This window comes from Saccopteryx leptura, chromosome 3 (assembly GCF_036850995.1).
Source record: "Saccopteryx leptura isolate mSacLep1 chromosome 3, mSacLep1_pri_phased_curated, whole genome shotgun sequence".
NCBI lineage: Eukaryota > Metazoa > Chordata > Mammalia > Chiroptera > Emballonuridae > Saccopteryx > Saccopteryx leptura.
Window position 1 is genome coordinate 1,396,482 of NC_089505.1, and position 18,166 is coordinate 1,414,647.

At 43.5% G+C, this 18,166-nt stretch overlaps 1 long non-coding RNA gene across 1 annotated transcript; it reads left to right on the forward strand.

Annotated features, from left to right (window-relative positions):
• The first annotated feature begins 1,526 nt into the window (after positions 1 to 1,526).
• Positions 1,527 to 9,973, forward strand: LOC136397077 (uncharacterized). Its single transcript, XR_010749836.1, has 3 exons — positions 1,527 to 1,729; positions 3,746 to 3,878; positions 9,193 to 9,973. It is a non-coding gene; the product is annotated as an uncharacterized lncRNA (long non-coding RNA).
• The last annotated feature ends 8,193 nt before the right edge of the window (positions 9,974 to 18,166 follow it).

Sequence of the window (18,166 nt, forward strand, 5' to 3'; positions counted from 1 at the left end):
CTTTCCTCTATATTTTTAAGTCTTGACCTGTGAATGGCAGCTGTCCAGTCCACCACCTGGTAGAGTATAATATCAAGGATCCAGGCGTCCAGTTTCCGACCCTCATCCCTTCGGCCCAGCGGCATCTCGGGCGCCATGTAGCACACAGTCCCACAGCTGTCAGTTCTTCTTCCCTTGTCACCTCCCTCCCTAACCCGAAGTCTGTTACCTTCACCTTGAAATCTTCATCCACCAGGACATCCTCTGGTTTTTGGTCCTGTGGATATGCCGTGCGGATGACAGTACCAGAGAGCTGAAACAGCTGCCGAAAGATGCACCGCGCTGCCGCCTCGCTCCTCCGGCCTGTGTTGTCTCAGTAGTCCGTGCATCCCCGCTGCTCACATACTCCATAATGATGAACGATTCTGAGTCCGCGCCACCACTAACTTGATCACATTCAGATCGCTTAAAACCTTGCGGAAGTCAGCCTCCCTGAATGCATAAGGGCAGTCCTTGTACTTGACAATTTTCACTGCGACAAATGTGCCTGTAGGGACATGTCAGGCCAGCTTTCGAGACAAAGCTCCCTGTGCCCAGGGTAATTTCCCACGCCGCACCTCTTCCACTAGGGGTGACTATCACTAAAGAGTCATCAGACATGGTGACTTGGTCTAAACAATGATAATAACTAAACGGAAACACAAAGGGGTCATCCTAAAACTATCCCTATGTTGAATCCAAGTTGTCTGAGCCAAGTCAGCGTCCAAAGAGAATAGTCTGGTGGCTTCCAGCCCCTGGCTCCCCTCCCGCGCATGGGTGGTCCCCCTGGAACATAAGCACCTTCCACTCCAGCATTTAAAATACTGACCTCACCCACATCTTGCCTTGGCCTCAACAAGTTTGTCATGCGAGCATGACATACACCTATTCTGATGACTGAGTGCATCTGTTGGGATGCAGCAAAACATTTTTAAAAGCCCTCTTAGCACTCTCCTCGCCACCCTCCACCAGGCCTAATGGCCTGGAGAGGCTGGAGTCCCCCCATCAGGCAGCTCAGAGGCCCTTCCTGGGGTTTTACTCCCCTGCTGTGGGTGGGGTCAGGCTGGAGGGCTGGCTGCAGTGGAGTCCTTGGGTTCTGGCCTGGAGGCTGAGTGCTGGTCCTGGGCCGGATTGGATCATAGAGCAGTGGTCCCGGGGCTGGATTCTGGAGCACTGGCCCGGGAGGTGGGACTGAATGCCAAAGTAGGCCTTGTGGGGACAGGGTGGTCCTTCCTCTTCTGCTTCCTGGACTCTAGGAGGAGACAGGGCCCCAGGATGTGACTGTACCACTGAAGGCTCGCTCAGTGTCTTCTGGATGTCCTCATGATTGAAGCCTTGGCAGTTCATCTCTGCTACAATTTGGGGGTCCAGGTTCCCCCGGGTCACATTGCCATATGGCTCTAGTTGTTCCTTTTGGCCATTATTTACCCACGGTCTTTGAGGATTTAATCAAGGGTTGATCTCTCGTGGGGTTGAGAGCCATCAAGTTCTTTAGTAAGGCTTGACACTCCAGTGACAAAAAACCTGGTATTGTGAATTTCCCAGTAATAATATTCTTTTTTACTTTTGTTAAATCCTGGTCCCTAAATGGCAACCATCCTGTCACCATGTGAAATAGGATTACACTGAGGTCCCAGATGTCCACCTTCCATCCCTCGTGAGTTCAGCTCTGCAGCATCTTGGGCGCCATATATACTACACATCCCACACAGTAGGTTCGCAGTTTGTCCTTTTTTAACTTCTTCCCTAAACGAAATAATGTTACTCTGATGTTATGTCTGCATCAACCAGACCATTTTCCAGCTTTAGGTACCTGTGGATGATACACAGCCTATGACAGTACTGTAGTGCTGAAAGAAGCTACTGAAAATGTGTGGTGCTTCTGCCTCGGTGCTTGGGGCGGTTCCTACATAAATAATCAAATAGGTCACGCCACTCACATCCTAAATAATGATGTATAGTTTAAAGTCTGTGACAATCAGCTCCGTCAACTTTATTACATTTGGATGGTTTAATGCTTTAAGGAAGTCATCCTTCCAAAAGGCACTAGGGAAGACCCTTATGCTTACAATTTTTACAGCAACCCAGGTTAACCGTGCCAAAGCCCCCCCTTACCCAGGGTGCGAACAAACAGATAATTTCCCACATTGCCCCTCTTCTACCAAGTGGTTAATCCAGAGTCACCAGACATGGTGACGTGACGATGTTAAAAATTGGATCTAACCAAATCTAAGGCACCTAAACCAAAATCCAAAAAGAATAGTCCAAGTCTCAATGTGAATCCAAATCACCTTCCCTTCTGAGGAAGTACCAGGACCTCCGACATTCTACCCACTTCTGCACATGGCGCAGTAAGTTGCCTGCCTCCAGCTCCCCTCAGTTCTTTCCGCCGAGCTCCTGTCCCTAATTGCAGCTGCATCAGAGACCTCTTTCTGTTCCAAGTTGTGTTTTCCCGTGGAGATGTCCTGGACACATCCACTCTACTACTACTCGTCGGTGGCCAGAGCTTGAATTGTGGGATGCTAATTCTCTCTGACCACTCCGAGGACTGAGGGTGGCCATGGGGGCAAAGGAATCCAAACCTGACCCTAAAACACCCTGGGGTGCCTTATCCAGAATCTCTCAAACATTGATCCCTCCCTAAAAAAGAAAACTATTTTCTTCTGCAATGTAGCCTGGCTACAATACCCAGTAGATAACCAGACAAAGTGGCCTCCTAAAGGGACTTTCAATTTTAATACCCTGATTGATTTATGGAACTATTGCCAAGAAACTGGAAAATGGTCGGAGATCCTTTATATTCAGGGCTTCTGGCATTGGCGCTCTTGTCCTAATAATCTCTGTGCAGGCTGCGTTACAGCACAGGTCACTTTGTCCAGAAAAACCTCAGCTAAAGCCTCTGCTTCAGGTCTTTCTTGCTTTGCCGACTTCCCTGAGGAACTCTCTTTCCCATATGCACGAATCCTTCAGTCCTATCAGATTCCTTCTCTCCCTTTGCCGGATCCAGTTGTTCATCTGGTTGCAAATAATAGTATCTCTGTCTTTCTCCTGTCAGCGCTCACACAGATTCTGCTCCAGGCCACTGGAGGGAGCCAACCTCCTATGCCCTTTCTGCAAGGTGGCTGGAATGGAAAAAGTTGTAAGGGTTCATGTCCCCCTCTCTGTCTCTGATCTGCCTGAAATCAAATCGCATTTAGGCTCCTACTTTTTTTTTTTTTTTTTTTGGATTTTTCTGAAGCTGGAAACGGGGAAAGACAGTCAGACAGACTCCCGCATGCGCCCGACCGGGATCCACCCGGCACGCCCAGCAGGGGCGACGCTCTGCCCACCAGGGGGCGATGCTCTGCCCCTCCAGGGCGTCGCTCTGGCCGCAACCAGAGCCACTCTAGCGCCTGGGGCAGAGGCCAAGGAGCCATCCCCAGCACCCGGGCCATCTTGTGCTCCAGTAGAACCTTGGCTGCGGGAGGGAAGAGAGAGACAGAGAGGAAGGAGGGGGGAGGGGTGGAGAAGCAGATGGGTGCCTCTCCTGTGTGCCCTGGCCGGGAATTGAACCCGGGTCCCCCGCACGCCAGGCCGACGCTCTACCGCAGAGCCAACCGGCCAGGCCTAGGCTCCTACTTTACTAATCCTACCGCCTATACCAGGGAATTCCAATATCTCACTCAGGCACATGATCTCACTTGGAATGATCTCTATGGCATTATGTCTTCTCTACCCTTACCTCCAGTGAACGGGACCAGATCTGGATGGCAGCAAGGGCTCATGCAGATAAGGTCCACATCTCAAACCCTCAAATGCCAACGGGCCAGAGGCAATCCCTGACATGGACCCCAACTGGGATTACCAAATGGGACAAACAGGTAGGAGACGATGAGATAAAGTAATTTAATATCTTATAGCTGGCATGCAAGACGCAGCTCAAAAGGTAGTTATCTATGACAAATTAAGGGAAATTACTCATGGACCTGAGGAAAATCCGGCTCTCTTCTTAAATCGCCTCACTGATGCTATGGTCCTCCATACTCATATAGACTGTACTTCCAATGCCAGGCCCACTGTATAAGCTGCACACTTCATTTCCCAATCAGCCTTGGACATTCAGAGGAAACTTAAAAAGGCAGAAGAGGGCCCCTAAACCCCTATCCGAGACCTGATGAACATGGCATTTAAGGTTGGTCAAGCCCGCATGTAGCAGAAGGTCACACTGCAAACCCAGGCTCATGTGGCAGCCCTGAGTCTGGCAGAGCACCAGGGTCAAGGCCTGGGAGGTACCCCACCAAGTCCAGATCACAAAGAGGAATCCCATCAGGAGCTTGCTTTAAATGTGGAAAGGAGGGTCACTGGTCCCGGCTGAGTCTCTGCCCGAGACCACCCACTAAGCCCTGCCCTAACTGCAAGCAGCCTGGTTACTGGCAGAGCAATTGCCCCTTTTGGGCAACAGGCTTTTCCTCATGCCTCTATGTGGAGGACAAGCCACCCCAATGGGAGGCCTGGCCATCCAGGAAGGCCCACCGCTTGAACTCCTAGTCCTTAGGGACAATGGACAGGGCTCAAACTCAGAGACCCCCTTCACCCTCACTGAACCTAGGGTAGTGCTACAAATAGCGGGTAAGTCCATCTCATTTCTTGTGGACACGAGGGCTTCCTTCTGTGGTTTGCCATCACACTCTGGACCTCAAGTTCCCTCACAGGCTGAGGTTATGGGAGTGGATGTGACCCCTTCTTTTTCTCTTTGCACACTTCCCATGGGCTGTCACTCCAGCATCTGAGATGCCCATTATCCCTAACCTGTGACCCACCCTCGGCCCTGCCTCCTGAGCTGTCACTCCAGCATCTGGTACAAAGTCCCAGGCCAGAACTCCACCATCCGACCCAAGGTCGAGGGCTGGCACTTCAGCAACAGGCAAGCCCCCTGGGCTCTCATTCCAGCATCAGTTCCAATGTCCTTAACTGACACTCTAGCCTTTGGCCCGCCTCCCAGGCTGTCACTCAGCCATCAAGTCCAAGGTCCCGCCTCCTGGGCTGTCACTCCACCACCTGACCAATGTCCCCAGCCCATGCTTCAGCAACAGCCCCGCCTCCCTGGCCAGTGCTCCAGCATCCTGCCCAACCATGGCCAGCACTTCAGCATCCAGTCCCTCCTTCTGGGCCGCTGCTCTTCTGTATTCACATTCATTGCTACCTTCAATAATTCACTTGTCCTCTGAGCTTCTATTTCTCCTTTTATAAATACAAATATTAATAGTGACCTGATAGAATTATTGTGAGAAGTAAAAATAATGTTTACAGAAAAGTGTAAATGAAGCACATTGTAAGCATGTACAGTGTAGTGGTTACACAATCAGACATTTTACAAAATGATCCCATACTTTGTCCAGTATCCACCCTCTGCCCAGCATAGTTATTAAGCTAATTGACTCTGAAGGTGTGAACAGGCGAGTAAGGAGCTTCAGGCACTTCAGAAACGCTCCGATGGGATATGTATCTAAACCAAGTGGAGGGCAGGAGTAATATCTTTTCATGAGAGGTTTCCGAGTGTGTGCACAAATGACATGAACCAGCGTCATCATCGCTTTTCTGCACAGACATGGTTCCTTAAGTAACACGGAAGTTTACCTACACGGCCTACTCAAGGTCACCTGAGAAGTCCTTTGTGTAATTGGGAAATAGATATTCAAAGTGTGTACCTTGTAGCCTCACTGCAGATCTGAATTTACAGCATCCTTTGGCGAGTGCTGGAGGAGCAGTCATCTTCAATGTTCACAGAGAGGCTCCAACCAGCTGGCCGTCCCTCAGCCTCTGCATGTGCGCCAGACCTGCAGACCCAGGCTTCAGCCCTGTTCTCTCCTAGCGTATCTGCCCCAGAAGCTGAGTGAAGACAGAACAGGGATGTGTGTTGTAAGGTGTTGCAGTTTAGGGACGTTTGGCCAAGCCCTGGATCCCTAGCCCACCACTGGGAGTCTGACACTCCTCTCCTCAGGCGCTGGCAGGGTCCTCTTCCCCCATAACTGAGCGAGGGAAGGATGATGAAGACAGCCATGTAGGTCCTTGTGGGGAGAAGGCTGTCTTTCCTCTTCTGCTTCCTGGACTCTAGGAGGAGACAGGGCCCCAGGATGTAACTGTACCACTGAAGCCTCGCTCGGTGCCTTCCGGATGTCGTCATGATTGAGCTGAGGCGGTTCCTCTCTGCTACCACTTGGAGGTCCATGTCCCCCCAGAGCACATCGCAGGATGGCTCAGGTTGTTCCTTTTGGCCGTTATTTACCCATGGACCTTTGAGGATTTAATCAAAGGTTGATATCTAGTGGGGGCTGAGAGCCTTTAAGTTCTTTAATAGGGCTTGACACTTTGTCATTGTAGTGGCTCTCAAACCTGGTATTGTGAATTTTCCAGTCATAATGTTTTTTTTGACTTTCGTTAAATTCTGGCCTCTAAATGGGAACAGTCATGTCACCATGTGAAATAGAATTATACGGATGCCCCAAATGTCCACCTTACAGCCCTCGTAAGTGCATCTCTGCAGGATCTCAGGCACCATATACTACATGGTCCCACAGTAGATTTTTAGTTTATCCTTTTCAACTTTCTGCCTAAACCAGACTCTGTTATTCTGATGTTTTTGTCTACATTGATCACAATTTTCCCCAGCTTCAGGTACCTGTGGACAATACCCAGCCTGTAGCCGTACTGTAGTGCCCAAAGGAACTGCAGGAAAATGCGTCGTGCTTCCTGCCTCGGTGCTCGGGCAGTTCCTAGGTAAATAGTCAGAGGTCACCACCGCTGACATACTCCATGACGATGCATATTATGGAGTCCCTGACAATCACCTTCACCAGCTTCATTATATTGGGATGGTTTCACGCTTTAAGGGACTGAACCTCACGGAAGGCGTTAGGGCAGTCCCTTAAACTTACAATTTTTAAAGCAAAGTATATGCCCGATAGGATGTGCCGGGCCAGCTTAACCGTGCCAAAGCCCCCTGTGCCCAAACATGGTGACTTGATGATGTTAAAAATCCAAGGTGCCTAAACCAAATCAGAATCCAGAGAGAATAGCCTGAGTCACAATTTGAACCCAAATCACCTTCCCAGCCTGCCAACTCAGCCTGCCCACTGGCCTAGTCATTCCGCCTACTGCCTCAGTGTTCCCACTTTACATGGTGACTCAGCCTGGTCAATAAGCTTGCCCATTCAGCTGGGCCCCACATCTTGGTCACTGCTCTTGGCCTCTCAGCCCAGCCCCCCAGCATGTCCACTAAGCATGGTCCATCAGCCTACCCTTTCAGTCTGGACTCTCAGCTTGCCCACTCCACATAGCCACTGAGTCTGCCTTCTGAGCCTGTTTCTCCCGCATGCCCTCAGGTTGGACCCTCAGCCTGGCCACTTAGGCCACTTAGCCTGGCCACGCAGCCTGCACTCAGCTTGACCCTTCATGTTGGCCACTGCAAATAACCCCTCATCCTGGCCCCACAAACTACCCTTTCAGCCTCCTTCTCAGCATCCCCACTCCACGTGGCCCCTTTTCCTGGCCCCTTAGCATGGAACTTCAGCCTGGACTCAGCCAGCCTACTCCTCATGGCCACTCAGACTGCCCACATCAGCCTGCCCATTCAGCCTGGTCCTTCTGCCTATCCAATCAGCCTGGCCCAACAGCCTTCCCACTCCATATGGACCCGCCAGTGCCCACTCCACATGTCTCCTGAGCATTGCACCTCAGTCTGGCACCTCTTTCAGGCCACTGGACTGGCACCTCAAACTCTTTCCTCACCTTGTGCCCAGGGTGTGACGAACAGAAAATTTCCCACATTGCCCCTCTTCTACCAAGTGTTTACTCCAAACTCACCAGACATGGTGACTGGACGATATTAAAAATCCAATCTAACTCAATCTTAAGTGCCTAAACCAAATCACAAGCCCAAAAGAATATACCCCGAGTCACAATCTGAACCCAAATCGCTTTTTCTTCTGAGGAAGAACTAGGACCTCTGACTTTCCACCCACTTTGGCACATGGTGCAGTAAGAAGTTTTAGGAACAAAAGTGTTGAGATGCCTGACACATAGATACTCAATGAAAAGTAAATGTTAAAAAAATAGTTAGAAAAGTCCTTTAATTTGTTACTGTGAAGGTCTCAAGTAGGCTCCAAAAGCATAGTTACAGAATAATGGTGAGGTGGATCGAGAAAATACCAACCTGCCAAGGATTTCTCAAGTGAATCCTTGAGGATTTTTAGCAGATACTGAGGTGCCTACCCCATTATCTATTTCTCTATTTTTCCTTGGTAATATAACAAGGGTCACCATATAATTTATCATCCAAACTAGGACACTTGAGAGAAAAAGGTGAAGCTATTAATAATTATACCAAGACAACAAAGAGAAAATAGACTTTCTAGAAAATTGGGAGAAATGATCATCCTAAAAATAACTCCTTTTTTTAGCTGCATACTTGGTTATTTGGAATAAAGACTGCATTGTTCCGACTCTCTTACCCTTATGGGTGACATCGTGTATAAATGGTACCAGAGTATAGTGGCCACTCCCCACTCCCCAAATTTTACAGGGGTGTCAATATCTTGACTAATGTTGGTTCTTGCTTCTTGTGGAAAATGGTAGGAAATGCTTTGGAAGGCTGCACTTTGAATGTATCTTTAATGGGTTTCTTTCTCCTTCCTGATGCTGAAATGTGGTTCTTCTGGCTAAGCTTTAGCAGCCATCTTGGAACATTGGATCATGACTGGCATGATGCACATAAGATAAAAGGAGCTGAGTCTTTGATGAATCTGGTGCTAACCTTATCAGGCTTGTCTACCTTTTGTCTATTGTGTGAGAATCAATACACACTTATCTTGAGTAATCTTATGTTATTTGGAGTTTCTTGAGGTTGAAACTAATCCTATTAGATGAGAATGTATAACAATGGTTTCCTAAAAACAGTATAATGTGAGCCAGAAAAGCAAGCCATATATGTAATTTAAATTTATCTAGTAGTCTTCTTAGAAAGTGATAAGAAACAGATGAAATTAATTTTAGTTTATATGATTAGCAAGGACATGTTTGCTATAGTATTTATTTCATGCATATATAACTTGTCATATAACTAGCTTGTGTTAAATTGTGACAAAGATACCTTGCTTCACTATTCCTAGTAAATTCTTAAATCTTTAACTTATACAGGTGTCTGTTGCTCAGAACACTTTAAAATGTTACGCTTCCAAAGCACGTCCACACAGAGAAGACGGGAAGCATGACGTTACTCTACGGGATGCACACTGCACTCCGAAGGGGAAGCAGCAGTGTATTTTTGGCTGAGAGGGAAGGTGCTGGGGTCCAAGAAGCTCTGACAGGGCTTCCTAAGAGCCAAGTTCAACTCTGAGTCCAACTCATCTGGTGATTGGACTTTGACTAGGAGATGAACCTGGCACAGCCTGAATTTTCTTATCCATAAAATTGAAAAATAAATTTTACCAGTAAAGCAAGTAAAAGCATATTACAAACAAATTATAAAGCAATGTATAAATGCCATGAATTACTTAGCTTTCTTCTATACTTCTTGTAATGCCTTTTTACATGCCCACTACATACTTTTCAATAAATGGTGACATGGAATTTCTACAGCAGGTCAAAAATAATTATCTCTTCTAATGAGTCACTTTTGGGGAGTTGCATCAAATTTTACTTCTTAGAGCAGTACTGGAAATTCAATTACAGTATTTGAAAAGCATTTTTGCCCTTGGATATCTGGGATATAACATTTTATATAAATTTTACAAGCTAGGTACAGGACTACCTTGTAATATTGTGTATAGATTTATTGAAACACAATTGTATTTTATTCTTACAAACAGTTTTATAGCTTCATAACAAGTTTTGTTTTATTTTTCTCCCTTTGACAAGGAAAACAACTTGGTCAAAATCCAGCTGCATTGTTCATATGGTATTCGCTCAGCCAAAATTAGCTCCATAGTGTTGGAATCTTTTCTTCTTTCAAACAAGCAAGACCGGGCCCTGGCCGGTTGGCTCAGCGGTAGAGCGTCGGCCTAGCGTGCGGAGGACCCGGGTTCGATTCCCGGCCAGGGCACACAGGAGAAGCGCCATTTGCTTCTCCACCCCTCCGCCGCGCTTTCCTCACTGTCTCTCTCTTCCCCTCCCGCAGCCAAGGCTCCATTGGAGCAAAGATGGCCCGGGCGCTGGGGATGGCTCTGTGGCCTTTGCCCCAGGCGCTAGAGTGGCTCTGGTCGCAACATGGCGACGCCCAGGATGGGCAGAGCATCGCCCCCTGGTGGGCAGAGCGTCGCCCCTGGTGGGCGTGCCGGGTGTATCCCGGTCGGGCGCATGCGGGAGTCTGTCTGACTGTCTCTCCCTGTTTCCAGCTTCAGAAAAATGGAAAAAAAAAAAAAAAAAAAAAAAAAAAAAAAAAAAAAAAAAAAACAAGCAAGACCAAATAAACACAGAGTTATTTTTAATTTTTTCTATAAAAATTACAATTATTTTGCTTTTGAAAATTTCCTTGGCAAAATATTGACAGTGAGGACATTCATTGTCTGGATATTTGAGAAAGATTTCTATTTTCAAGTTTCCTAGAAAAGTTAATTCTGTTTTTTGGGAGTCATCTCAAGGGGTTTATCACAGTTGTTTTATTATATGGAGTTTAAATATATACTTAATTTTACACTTGTTAAGATATAGTATAAAAATAGTTTTACATATTATCCTCAACAAAAATATGCCTCTCCAAATCTCTAATTTCCTATTTTCTTCTTCTCCACTTGCCTCCATGAAAACAGTAATTTTTTACAAATTGTCTATGAGCAAGTCCTTGTTATTTTAATTAAAGTCACTGGACCCAAACTTCTTTAGAATATGTTGCCCTAGGGTGTTTGGATTTTACTTTCATATCAAAGACTTCTTTCTAAATCTGTATCAATCATGCTGAATGAGCTGCACTATGATCAGTGTACTGCCCACAGGAAACAAGACGGTTTGCTAGACATTGTGTGGCTTTGACTTCATGACTGGAGGTGCTGACTGAGTATCAGGCCCGACCCCAGACTGCACACCATAGGCAACACCCTTAAATTTGATTACATTCTTCTGTCCTCTTCTCCTTCCTCCTCTTACCGCTCCTCCTCCTCTTCCTCTCTCAATGAAATCAAAGGCATGTGGCAGGCCGTTTTGAATAGTGCCATGCCCCCTGAGTTGCAGTATTTATATTTCAAAAGAAAAAAATTAGGTTGTGATACCAACCTTTGAATGTAGTCACAATGAGTACGTAATTAATAAACACCATGCCTTTTGCAGTTTCTAAAACGTTGTATAAAAATCCTCCTTTGAGAGTAACGAACGGTCAAGTTTAGAAAGGGTCTGCTCTTATATGAGTCTGACAATTCTAAGAGACCAAGAAAGAAAGATTTTGTTGTTGTTGCTTTAAAACATGTTAGTAGGTTTTATAGCTTCAGAGAGAATATGAAATATTCAAAACCATGTTTTTTCTATTTATGAAAACAATGCACTCACTTTAAATGCCAAACCTGTCACACTTTTCTTGTTTTTCTGTTTTCTTATTAAATTATATATACAAATCAGAATGTAGGGCTTTAAATAGTCTTTATGTTATTTGTGTGTACACCTTATTAACTCTATATAAATAATTCATTTCAGAGTATTACTGATTAAATAAATCTAGAATAACCATCAAAATTCTAAGGAGAGAACTTCTACTCAGTATAATTTCTTTTCTAATACCACAATAAAACTCTCTGTTCCCAGAAGACAGGAATCAGACATAATGTTAACTCACACCATCATATCTCTCTGGAGTCCACATTTTTGCATGCAGAAAATCAGCACCCTGCAACAGGGACAGCTGCTGTGGTAGCAACCCTGTAATTGTCCTGGGTGAACTCCCAGGAGAGTGAAAGAAACCAGGGTAGAGAAAGGAAACACCAAAGCTCAAAGTTTCCATTGTTCTAAGTTACTTCAACACTTAATATCTTGACATTGCATATGTTTGAATTCAGAGTTAATAATTCATCTTTTATTAGGGAAAGAATGTTGCAATTTTTTTATCTGCACTTTTTTTTCATTTTAATTGAATTATTATTTGCTAGTTATAAGAATGAGGCAGCACTCGAACTCCAGGTGTGCAGGCTTTATTAGAGGAGAAAGACCTGCCGGGGCGCTTCTCCAAAAGAAGGGCCCCCAAAACAGACTGAGGTAAATGTTATAGGGTTGGGGATAGCCTCGAGCAGGGTGTGCTGGTATGCTCGTCTTTCCGGAATACTCCTCTTTGGGGTGATTGACCAGCTTCCTGGAACCCCTCTGTCCCAGGGGCGATTTTCCGGTAATTAAGGGTGGGGTCAGGCAGCCAAGAGGAACAGCAAAAGGGCAGTTGTAATTCATGTATCTATCATTCTCAACTCTGTGGTTACATAGAAAAGAAAGGCAGTTATTAATTTTATAATATACGGTGAGGGATGATGAGGAGAAAGAGGAGAAAAATTTGGAAAATTATTGTTTCTTCTGGAAAGAACTCAAGAAAAGAACTTTGCCAAGCCAAGTCCCCCATCCAGTTAAGGAGGGCATCAATTTCCATGCTGTGAGGTCTGAACCAGGTGATTATTTTTGAAAACCTGAGTAAGGAAGTAAAAAAATCTTGGGAGGTAATAATTTATAGTTCCTTTCTGCGAGCGCCAACTGAACAGGGTGACTTGGTGATACATGGTCTCCTGGATGAGCCTCATGAGATGTGCTGGTCTGGTTCCTCTCGAACGGGAGGACATGTGGAGATTTTTAGAGACAGGGAACCTGTTGGTGTAAGTTTTAGAAGGACTGAATATGTGTGGTTAAAAGGAAGGGGGTTTGGAGAACATTCAGGAGGGAACTTCTCGGGCTGAGGGGCGACTTCTTCCTGCAATCATCCCTACCTTTTTGATATTTCCCTCGTGAAGTTATTCTTGGAGTGTTGGGAAATAGGAGTGTAGGAGCGTTTGATTGTCGGTAATCCTAGAGATTCTCTCATCCGGGCCTGTAGGAACTTGATAAAGAAGGGGGCAAGCATTAAAATTAGGCACAGAATTAGGATTGGTCCTATAATTGGTGCTAGCATTGAGAACAAGGGGTTTTTTTCAATTTTTTGATTGGTGAAGGTCTGCATGCAGTTCTATAAGAAACTAGTAAACAAACGTAAGAGGCAGGTCCAAAAGTTAGAAAAATAAATAGAACAGTGAGTGAACTAATGAAAGGCAATAATCAAGATGCCCAGTTTGTGTCAAACCACTGATTCCATGTATACGAATTCACTGGGCTTCAGAGAGAGAGAGAGAGAGAGAGAGAGAACAAGATAGGGAAGTGGCCAGTACCCCTGCCCCTAGACCTACTTTTGTAGAGATTTCTAAAGCAACAAGAAGAGGGATTACTTGTACAGCTCGTTTGGTCCTTAGATTGACAGGTAGTGTACTAGGAATTAAAAGAGGCTCATGGGTGGGATTAGGTTGATATTTAGGGTGAGATAGACTAGGGTACAGGTTTTGGTCCAATTAGTGGGGAGACACATATGCGTGTTGGTCCCACATGGGTAGAAAACCCCTGACTGGGTGAGGCAGGCTGAGAGGTGAATAGAGAATAGAAGAACAAGGGGTCGGTTTCATTTCTCTGTTTCTGAGCTCCAGATGGTCAGGGTGGAGGAAAGAGTCCTCCCAATAAGTGGGGAGAGTAGAGGATTGTTAGTTAGGGTGACTAATTAAACATTCTTTGAAAACCCGTTTTCTGATTGTTCACATTCTTTTTTCTCGGTACAAACCTCCTACAACCTGCACAAACCTTCTACAACTTACATTTTATCCAGTCTATTATCAAAACCATACAATTCTTTTCTAGTCAGAACTCTTGATTTAAAAATCTTTAACCTTTAGTGACAGTTAAGTTGATTTTTTCTTTCCTAGTTTCCCTTTTCCCAAAGTCTGATTAAAAGAGTCCTTAGTTTTTCATATATTCGCCATACATAGACCAATCAGTTTCCGTTTTGTGGTTGCAGTAAGGCATGTTGTTTTTCTATTTTAGCAGCAGTGGGAGTTGTCAGCATTATGGTGTGTGTGGACCTGTCCACATGAAAGTCAGTCCTTGGGTGATGTAATGCTGGAAGCGCCTCTTGAACAGTCTGAGCAGTTTACTGAGTAAACTGTAAATCCTGCAAGTACTTAGGGAAAGGGTGGTTACATTTCTACACTTTGCAGCTAGAGTTTAAGTCCTAGCAACCACTGATTCTAGCTGGATTTAGCAGCATGTCCCAGGCTACAATAGGCATGGGGCATTGAGACAAGAGGAATAAAGGAGATACTATACATTAAATAAAGTAACAAACTCAGACTGTCAATACCCAAAGTAGAGATCTTTGAGGGATAAATAAAACTCAAATATTCAAGCGAGGCATAGTAGATGGTCCTTGTATTTATAAGAAATGAGATTAGCTTATCTGCTACTTGGAATAAATACCTTAGGCTCGTGAACGATGTCCTTGGGCCTTCAGTCGCAATTCCCAGCATGCTGGGCAAGGTCAGGTCACAGGTAGCTGGAGCAGGGCTAGAAGAGACTGAACCCTCCCTCCATGGAGCAAAGGGGCAGCTTACCTTTTTGTGTTCCTCTTTCCACAGCAATGATGTGTCCCTTGATCAGGCCGGGAAGCCTGGCAGGCTTCAGTTTAATGACCTTTTCTTCACTCTTGAACTAGGGCCCTGATAGAATCCTATGAAGCCTTTTAGGGCACTGGAGCTGCACCAGTCTGCATTCCCACCAGCAGTGCAGGACAGTTCCCTTTTCTCCACACCCTCACCAGCACTTATTCTGTGTTGTTTTGTTGATGAGCACCATTCTGACAGGTGTGAGGTGGCATCTCATTGTGGTATAATTTGCATTTCTCTGATGATTAGTGACAGTGAACATTCTTCATATGCCTATTGGCCATCTGTATGTCTTCTTTGGAGAAGTGTCTTTCAGTTCTTTTGCCCATTTAAAAAATTAGATTGTTTACGTTCCTGGTGTTGAGTTTTAGAAGTTCTTTATAAATTTTGGGTATTAACCCTTTATCAGATGAATTGGAGAATATGTTCTCCCATTATGTGGGTTGTCTTTTTATTTTGTTCATGGAGTTTTTTGCTCTGCAAAAGCTTTGTTTGATATAGTCCCATGTGTTCATCCTGTTCTTTATTTCACTTGCTTGTGGAGATAAATCAGCAAATATTGCTACAAGTGATATCAGAGAGTTTACAAGCCTATGTTTTCTTCCAAGATGTTTATGGTTTTGTGACTTACATGTAAGTCTTTTATCCGTCTTGATTTTATTTTTGTGAATGGTGTAATTTGTTGATCTAGTTTCATTCTTTTTGTATGTACCTGTTCAATTTTCCCAACACCATGTGTGAAAGAGAGTGTCTTTATTCTACTGTATGCTCTACAAATATCAATTGACCATAAAGGCATGGGTTTATTTCTGGATTCTCTGTACAGTTCCACTGATCTGTATGCCTGTTCTTATGCCAGTGCCAAGCTGTTTTCAGTACAATGGCCTTTTAGTATAACTTGGTATCAGGAAGTGTGATACTTCCCACTTCATTCTGCATTTTCAGGATTGCTGAGGCTATTGGTCTTCTTCTTTGGTATCATATAAATATCTGGAATATTTACCCTGCATCTTTGAAGTATGCCATTGGTATTTTAATAGGGATTGCATTGAATTTATAGATTGCTTTGGGTAATATAAGCATTGTAATGATGTTTATTATTCCTATCCATGAACATGATATATGCTTTCTCTTGGATTTGCAGAACTATGTTGAATAAAAGTGGTGAATGGGAGCACCTCTGCCTTGTTTCTGATGTTAACGGGATTGGTTTTAATTTTTCCCATTGATTATTATGTTGTCTGGCTGTCTGTCATAGATGGCCTTTATTATGTTAATCTATGTTCCCTGTATCCTCACTTTGCTAAAAGTTTTGATCATAAATGGGTGCTAAATTTCATCAAATGCTTTTTCTGCATCTATTGATATAATTATGTGATTTTTATACCAGCCTTGCCTCCTTGGAATAAATCCCACTTAATCATGAGGTATGATATTTTTAAGGTATTGTTGGATCCAGTTTGCTAATATTCTGTTGAGAATTTAGCATGTCTGTTCATCAGGGATATTGGTGTATAGTTGTTGTTTTTTTTCTTTCCGGTGTCTTTACCTGGTTTTGAAATGAGGATCATGCTTGCCTCATAAAAAAAGCTTCTAAGTTTTCCCTCCTCTTGAATTTTTTGAAATAGCTTGAGAAAGACAGGTGTTAGTTCTTCCTTGAATGTTTGGTAAAAATTGTCTGTGAAGCCATCTGGTCCAGGAGGTTTGTTTGCTGAGAATTTTTGATAACTGTTTCAATTTCATTTGTTGTAATAGGTCTGTTTAAGTTTGCTGATTCTTCCAGATTGAGTTTTGGAAGATTTTATGATTCTAGCAATATAACCTTTTTTTCTAGGTTGTCCAATTTTTAGGCATTTTGATCTTCATAGTATTTTCTTACAATCCTCTCTATTTTTGTGGTGTCAGTTGTTAATTCTCCACTTTCATTTCTAATTTTATTTGAATTCTCTCTTTTTTTTTCTGGATGAATCTGGTTACAAACTTGTCAATCTTGTGTACCTTTTCAAAGAATCATCTCGGTTTCATTGATCTTCTGTATTTTCTTTTTAGCCTCTATATATTTATTTCCACTCTGATCTTATTAGTTCCTTCATTCTACTTCCTCTGGGCTTTTTTTTTGTAGTTCTTTTTCTAGTTCTTTTAGGTGCAGGATTAAGTGATTTATTTGAGCTTTTTGCTTCTGAAGTTGGCCTGTAATGCTATGAACTTCACTCTCAGGACTGCTTCTGCTGTGTCCCATAAATTCTGGGTTGTTATATGTTCATTTTCATTTGTTTCAAAAAAAGTTCTGATTTCTTCCTTGATGTCATTGTTAACCCATTTGTCATTTAATAACATGCTATATAGCCTCTAAATGTTAGAATGTTTTTCAGTTTTTCTATTGTAGTTGATTTCTAGTTTCATGCCATTGTGTTCAGAGAAGATACTTGATAAGATTTCAATCTTCTTAACTTTATTGAGACTTGTTTTGTATCCTAACATGTGTCTATCCTAGAGAATATACCATGAACACTTGAAAAGAATGTATAGTCTGCTGCTTTAGGGTGAAAGTTCTGAAGATATAAATTAAATCCAGGTGATCAAGTGTGACATTTAAGGCCTCTGTGTCTTTGTTAGTTTTCTGTCTGGAGGATCTATCCATTGATGTTAGTGGAGTATTAAAATCCCCTATTATGGTATTGCTATTGATCTTGCCCTTTATGTCTATCAAAAGCTGTTTTTATATATTTAGATCCTCTTATATTATGTGCATAAATATTTAGAATGGTTATATCCTCCTGTTGGATTGCTCTCTTTATCATTATGTAGTGACCTTCTTTATACCTTACACTAACCTTTGTTTTAAAGTCTATTGTGTCAGATATAAGTATTGCTACCCCAGCTTTCTTTACGTTTCTATTTGCATGAATTACTTTTTTCATTCCTTCCGTTACTTTATGTGTATTGTTTGTTTTGAGGTGAGTCTCCTATAGACAGCATAAGTACAGGTCCTGTTTTCTATCCATGCAGCTTACCCTATGTCTTTTGATTGGAGCATTTAATCCATTTATATTTAAGGTTATAATTGTCACATACTTATTTATTGCCATTTTATTCTTTAAATCTAGATTTTTATTTTTCTCAATTTCTCTTTTTATACTAAGCCCCTTAACAGTTTTTGCAGTACTGATTGGGTTGTAATGAATTCGTTCAGTGTTTTATCTTTTAATTTTTTTTGCTCTGGGAGGCTTTGTATTTCTTCTTCAATGTTCAACGACAGCCTTGCTAGATAAAGCAGTCTTGGTTGTAGGTTCTTGTTTTGCATCACTTTGGATATTTCTTGCCAAACCTTACTAGCCCCAAGACTTTCTGTTGAGAAATTGGATATCATCCTTATGGGGGCTCCTCTGCAGGTAATTGCTTTTCCTTGCAGCTTTTGGTATTCTTTCTTTGTCTCTTAACTTTGGCAGTCTCTGTGCTTCTTGAACTTGTGT